Here is a 6000-nt window from a genome sequence, read left to right as displayed (position 1 = left end):
CCATGAATAATTTTCTGGCAGAGAGTCCCGATTAATTGATACATATCCAGAATATTTTTTAGAATTCAAACCCTATAAGAGGTAAATTGAGTTATAGAGTTAAACATGGCTATGCTAAATAAATGGTATTACTAAAGTGCCTACATTTTAATTATTCTGTGCTTAGTGCTGTGTACAATAATGAAAGGGATGTATGGAACATACAGTGCAGAATTTAGAGGGGACTGAGAGCATTAATTCTTTTGTGCCAGAGGATGGCACATTATATAGACAGACATATGATAGCAATTAAATTTGCTTTCCTGCAGATTTTCTATAAATGGTCAATAACTTGTTTTTAGAAGGACTATTTTAAATTTGTCAAAAATGGTTCCTGATCTGCTTTACTTGAGCCTGGATCTTTCACAAAGAAGCAGTATATAAAAATTCAGACTGATCCTTTTGTGGAGGAGGTATCTTATATCCTTTTTTACTCCGTGTGGAATTTGTTTCATGGAGATGATGATCATGTTAACTCTGGTTGCATATCTCCATGGTGATTTCTGAGAAATATGGTTGGAGTGCAAATGTATATTTATATGGAAACGGTGTCTTTCAGTATCAAAACCAGGTGCAACTGCATTGAATTGAGTCACTAATTCACCCCATCTTTGTGTCCATCTCTACTTTTTATGTCATGCACAGAGTGAAAGAGAGAGGTGTATAATTCTTGTTCCCAAAACTCTGTGAAGACTAGGAGTAGAGTGATATTATATGACTTATTAATATTAAATAATTTTGAGATGATGACTTTGGAAATACTGACTTCATTGTAATGTAGATTTTTTTCCATAGATTTTTATAGAAACTGATGAATTATTTTAATCCTGGCATGGACCACAATGATTCTAGGTATAAGAGAATTTGGATTAATCCAGTGCAACAAAAGAACTTATTTTGGAATTATTTTTGGTTGCTCTGTGTTGAGGTCTCCCAATAAAATAAAACAAAACATTTTCAGTTCTTCTTTGAGCAGACTCCTCAGACCATGTCTTGCCTTTTTTATTACTTCTATTGCATAAAGAGCTTCTCTACACAGCACTGGTGAGGCCACTTGTGTAGTGCTGTTTCTAGTTCTGGGCTCCCCTGTACGAAAAAGGCATTGACTTACTGCATTGAGTCCCGGAAAGGACCATGAACAGAATTAAGAGACTGGAGCATCTTTCATGTGAGGAGAGGCTGAGAAAGCAAATAGTGTTCAGTGTGGAGAAGAGAAGGCTCTGGAGGACTTTTTCAGTGTGTACAAATAGCTGATGGGTTGGAATGAAGAGGAAGCCAGACTCCTCTCAGTAATATCCAGTCACAGGACAAGAGGTAGAAATTATAACCTGTGAAATTCCTTCAGAACATGATAATTTTTTACTGTGGTAATGGTCAAACAGTGAAATAGGTAGCTCAGTATGATTGTCAACTCTTCATCTCAGAAGATACTCAAAATGCAGGTGAGCACAGTATTGCCTCTGGATGACCCTAGGGCAGAGTGTTGGACAAAGTGATCTCAAGAAGTTCCTTCCCACCACAGCCATTCTGTGATTCTGTGAGGTGGATGTGACAACCCTTAAGTATCTATTCTACTTCATTTATGTGGTGTCTTTTTGCAATTATGGATATGTATGTTGCATACTGTAATGAAGCTGGATGATTTTCACTTCTGGAGTAAGTCACATTTGGGTCTTTTTTTATTACCTTAATCAGCAAAAATACATATACTATTTTAACCTGCCCCTGTGATCATCTAGGGATTAATCTGACATCACATAACTAATTTTATGCAATTTCACATTACAATTCCTAAAACTTACCATGATAAATTAGAAGCTTTTTTCCTGTTTGCATCTCTAAATTGATAAGCCCTTTCATCTCATGTGCAGTTGTTCATACAAGCCGAGATCTGTTGGAAGGTCTGACTTCTTTCTTTGAGTGGTGTCATTGATTCATGGCTTCAGTGGTGTCTGAACAGGATGCCACTCATGTCACCATCTCTAAGGCAATCCAGCACTGTCAGGCTTTCATAGTTTGTCTGCTGTCATTTGTTGATGCTGAGGATGTTTAAATCTATGCAGAAATCTCCTGAAGGACTATGCAAAGCCTTTAGTATCTGGCAACCAGTTCTGGAGTACTCAAGGCCTGCTGTAAGCAGAAGAACTTTATTCTAAACATTTGTAGCGGTATGTTGCAAACTTAACAGGTGTTTGAGAAGCTGATTTGTTACACCTGGGAGTTAATCAGAGCATTTGCTTTTAAGTTGCCTGAATTTTATGGCAAAAGCACGATGGAAGTCTCTCAAGACATAAAGAGAAACAATCAGCTGTTTGAATCTCAAAGGCCTCCATTGTTTGTACCAAGTAGGGGAAGTTTTTAATAATGGCTGATAACACTACAAATTGCACTCATCTGCTTTTTAAATTCAAGACACTGTTTTAAAGAATATTTCTTGTTGTTATTTTTCTGGGTATGTTATAAACTGCTTTGCTTGTGAGAAAGAGACTAGTTTACAGCCTTGTAAGTAGGCATTTCCAACACCACACATTATTTGTAGGTCTGCAACCCAATTTTCTTAATTTCAGGCCACTTTGTCTGACCTATAGCCTCAGAATATGAGAAAGGTTTTAAGAATGCATGAAAATTGCTGGTTTCAGTCCAAAAGAGAGATCGCCAAATTAATCCTGATTAATCACAAAATTCTTCCGGGTTTTGAGGGGGCTTAATTCTGTTCCCCATGCTCAGATTTGCACAGTATCGAAAGGAATTCTAGAACTGCCTTATTTTGTCTGCAGAATGTAGCATAATAAGGTATACCCTTCTTTGAGTCTTAGCTGTGTTTACTCAGACAGGGATATTTTGAATGAGGAATAGTTTAAAATGCTTCGTTCATCTTTAGTGATAAAATTGGCATGGAAATGTGAAACACTGTTAAGGAGAAGAAGAACACACCTTGTTGCAGAGGACCATTGTGCTCTGCAGTTGCGTTGTTTTCACTAAGTTCTTCTCAAGTGCCAGATATTTTTCAGGAAAAAAAAGTGGTGTTTATATAATGTAGTTTCACCTTGTCTCAGGACAATGTAAGAGAGAGAGAGAGAGAGATCCAACCATTGAATGCTGTCCAGGATTTCAGGGAAAAACTATGTTGCAAGTATTTACTTTTTTTCCTTCATTACCCTTAGATATTTCTATGGCTTTCAGTAATTTGAGAAGTGTTGAGCTTGTCTCTATGAGTGATGATTATTAGATATTATGCTGTGGCTCTGAACAGCTCCGAAATATCTGTGCTACTAGAAGAGTTTGTGGAAAATATATCTACTCTTTGTACTTAATCTTTAAAATTTTGTCTTGGCTATACCCCTTTTGTAGCATGTCAACATGGTGTTTTAGAAGCTCAGAAATCAAGGAAGAAAGTCTCCTGTTTCATATACGGAAAATAATTCTGAAACTTGAGGTTGCTTAAAATTCTTTTTTTCAATCCTCCTTACTCATTGGTAATCTCAGCAATATGTAACTCTGCAACAGTTAAAGGAGAAATATCTCTGTGAGAGACACAACAGCTTATTTTCCACCCTTGTGTGACATGACTAATTCTTGTTACGAAAGGATCCAAGCAAATTTAAGTTAATTACCTATTGCAATGAACTACAGTCAAACCTCCTTTTCTGGATTGAGCCATAAATGCATAATGTAATGCTGTGGTGGCCTATAGGCAGGTGGTCAGATCCACCTCAAAGCACTGGCAGCCTACTTGCTAGACAGCAAATAGGAATCTCTCTAGATGAAGATGAGTGTTTGCTTCTTTATGAAATAATATTAATTATTGTCTTATCTGGATGCAGCACTGAAAGTGCAGTGAACAGATCAGTGAAAGTATGTTTACAAATGTTTATAAGGTGCTTCTGAAGGCAGGAGTCTTCAAGTTCAATGACTTTAGATTGAGAAGGGAACTGTTAACAGTTAACTCCAGGAGGTGTCCTGCCAGATATGAGTAATAGAATTTGATGTACAAGCACATTGTCCACAGCAGCATGTTACAGATTTGGATTTCTCACCCTTTTACCGATGGATCAATCTTAATCCCCAGGCATCTGCCCTGAAGGACCTTCTCCCACCATATTTCATGGGATGGTTGTGCTGGTCAGGTGTCATAAATGAGATGCACACCAGAACTGTCATAATAAGTGTGAAACTATTAAAATTAAAATAAGTATATTGACTAAACTGTTTCCATTCCATTATGGTTGCAAGAGCTGGAGTTTACTTTACAGGTACAATTGAATTAAAAAGTCTTTGCTCAGCTTAAAAAAACTTTAAATGGTTCTAACATCCAATGTTAATTTAACAAAATAACAAATCCTAACGTTGATACATGTAGGGCTGCATTAGACTAGTGGAAAGTTTGCTGTTTCTCCTATGTTGTAATTCTGTATGCTTAGTAATTTACTTGAATTAGTTAATATCTCTTGAACCTTCATGCCTCTGTTCTGTCTTCAGGTGTGTGCATATTCTGATTACATTTGAGCTCCAAATAACTAAGAGTATGGAAATGGAAACCAAGTTTTGAAAATCAGGACCTTGCTTCTAGTGCCCCTTGCTTTAAATAAAAAGAGGCTATTCCTGTCCTAGATATTTACACTTAATATCTACCTATTTCATCTCTAATGAATTATTCATACATGTATATGTGAATACTGTGTGTAAAACCTTTCATTAGAGAAAGAGGGCTTTTGAGTTCTGGAGCATATACCAATATCTCCTCCTCAGGTGTTTCTTTGATATGCCAGAACATCTTTCTACTGAAATCTTAATCCAAAGTTTCTATAGTGAAATGAGTTTTTATGCAGTTTCCAGTCACCATCAGAAAGAGCTTTTTCATGATCCCTGTTTCTTCTGCTAGCAGCAGTATTTCATGTTTCATATATAATTTTTTTCTTTTCTGGCTGATTTCTATTAAAATCTGTTTATTGTTTCAGAAATTCATTTTGAAGTGGCATATTGCATTCCTACATCTCTAAGCCCTCTGCCCTTCTTCATAGTCTGGGCTTTAAAGTGGTGAGGAGGAAGAAATAGGGAGAGATTTTTGTTTCTGGGGATGTCAGGCCTCAGGAGTATCCCAGCTACACAGTCATGGGGGGGAAATCATGTTTGGGTTGTGCTGCTGCTTTGTAATAAAACAGTCAGAGGCAGCATTGAGAGGGCATGGAGAGACCAAACTACTGTTTCCATTCCTTAGTGCTTTACCATGCAGTTGATACCAGGGAAGGGATTTTTACACCTTCAGTTTGAATATTTCCTGCTGGTTCCTTGCTTGTCCAGTCACTGAGTTGCTCCCTATTGCCACCTCCTCCCTCCCTCTTGGCCCTCTCTCTCACCATCTTTCCCAGCTCTGACTGTCCCAATTCTAACTCTTTAATACTCTTTCTCTCTATTCAGATACTCCTTTGCATATTAATTCAAATTCTTGTACCATCCCAGTTTCCCTTAGCTCTGGGAAGGATTCGATTCAGCAGCAGTATGGGCCTTGCACCTTTTTGGTCATGAAAAGTTTATCCAGTAACTCACCCAGCATTGTCTAGTGGTTTTCAAAGTCTGATCCCTCTGCTCCTTGGCCCTCTGCATTTCTATGCGTTGTTTCAAATGTAGGATATAGATTATTTTGGTATTTTCTTATATTTTTAAATACATAGAGAACTTACCATAAAATAAGGAAATTGGGCATTTTCATTAATTGAGTACTGCCCTCTAAGTGCTACCAAAAAAACCCCTTTCCAGCTACTTGTTTTGAAGAGATGAGGAAACACTTACTTTATAGAGTTGCAAGACCATTTCTGTTAAAATATTATCTTTTGGTATTCACCACCTTTCAACTGGATTTCCAATAAAAAAGAGGGCTTATCTATCACCTCAGTAGGTTTGGGATTATATCATTAATGCAGCAAATAAGGAATGTCAAATCTGTTCAGTAGTACATATTTG

At 37.2% G+C, this 6000-nt stretch overlaps 1 protein-coding gene across 4 annotated transcripts in view; it reads left to right on the top strand.

Moving 5' to 3' along the window:
- The window catches only part of VTI1A (vesicle transport through interaction with t-SNAREs 1A), a 258051-nt gene that overhangs the window by 62914 nt on the left and 189137 nt on the right, over nt 1-6000 (top strand). The window lies entirely within an intron of this gene.

The sequence above is a fragment of the Vidua macroura genome, chromosome 8 (assembly GCF_024509145.1).
Source record: "Vidua macroura isolate BioBank_ID:100142 chromosome 8, ASM2450914v1, whole genome shotgun sequence".
NCBI classification, from domain to species: domain Eukaryota; kingdom Metazoa; phylum Chordata; class Aves; order Passeriformes; family Viduidae; genus Vidua; species Vidua macroura.
This window is presented reverse-complemented; position numbering and strand designations above follow the sequence as displayed.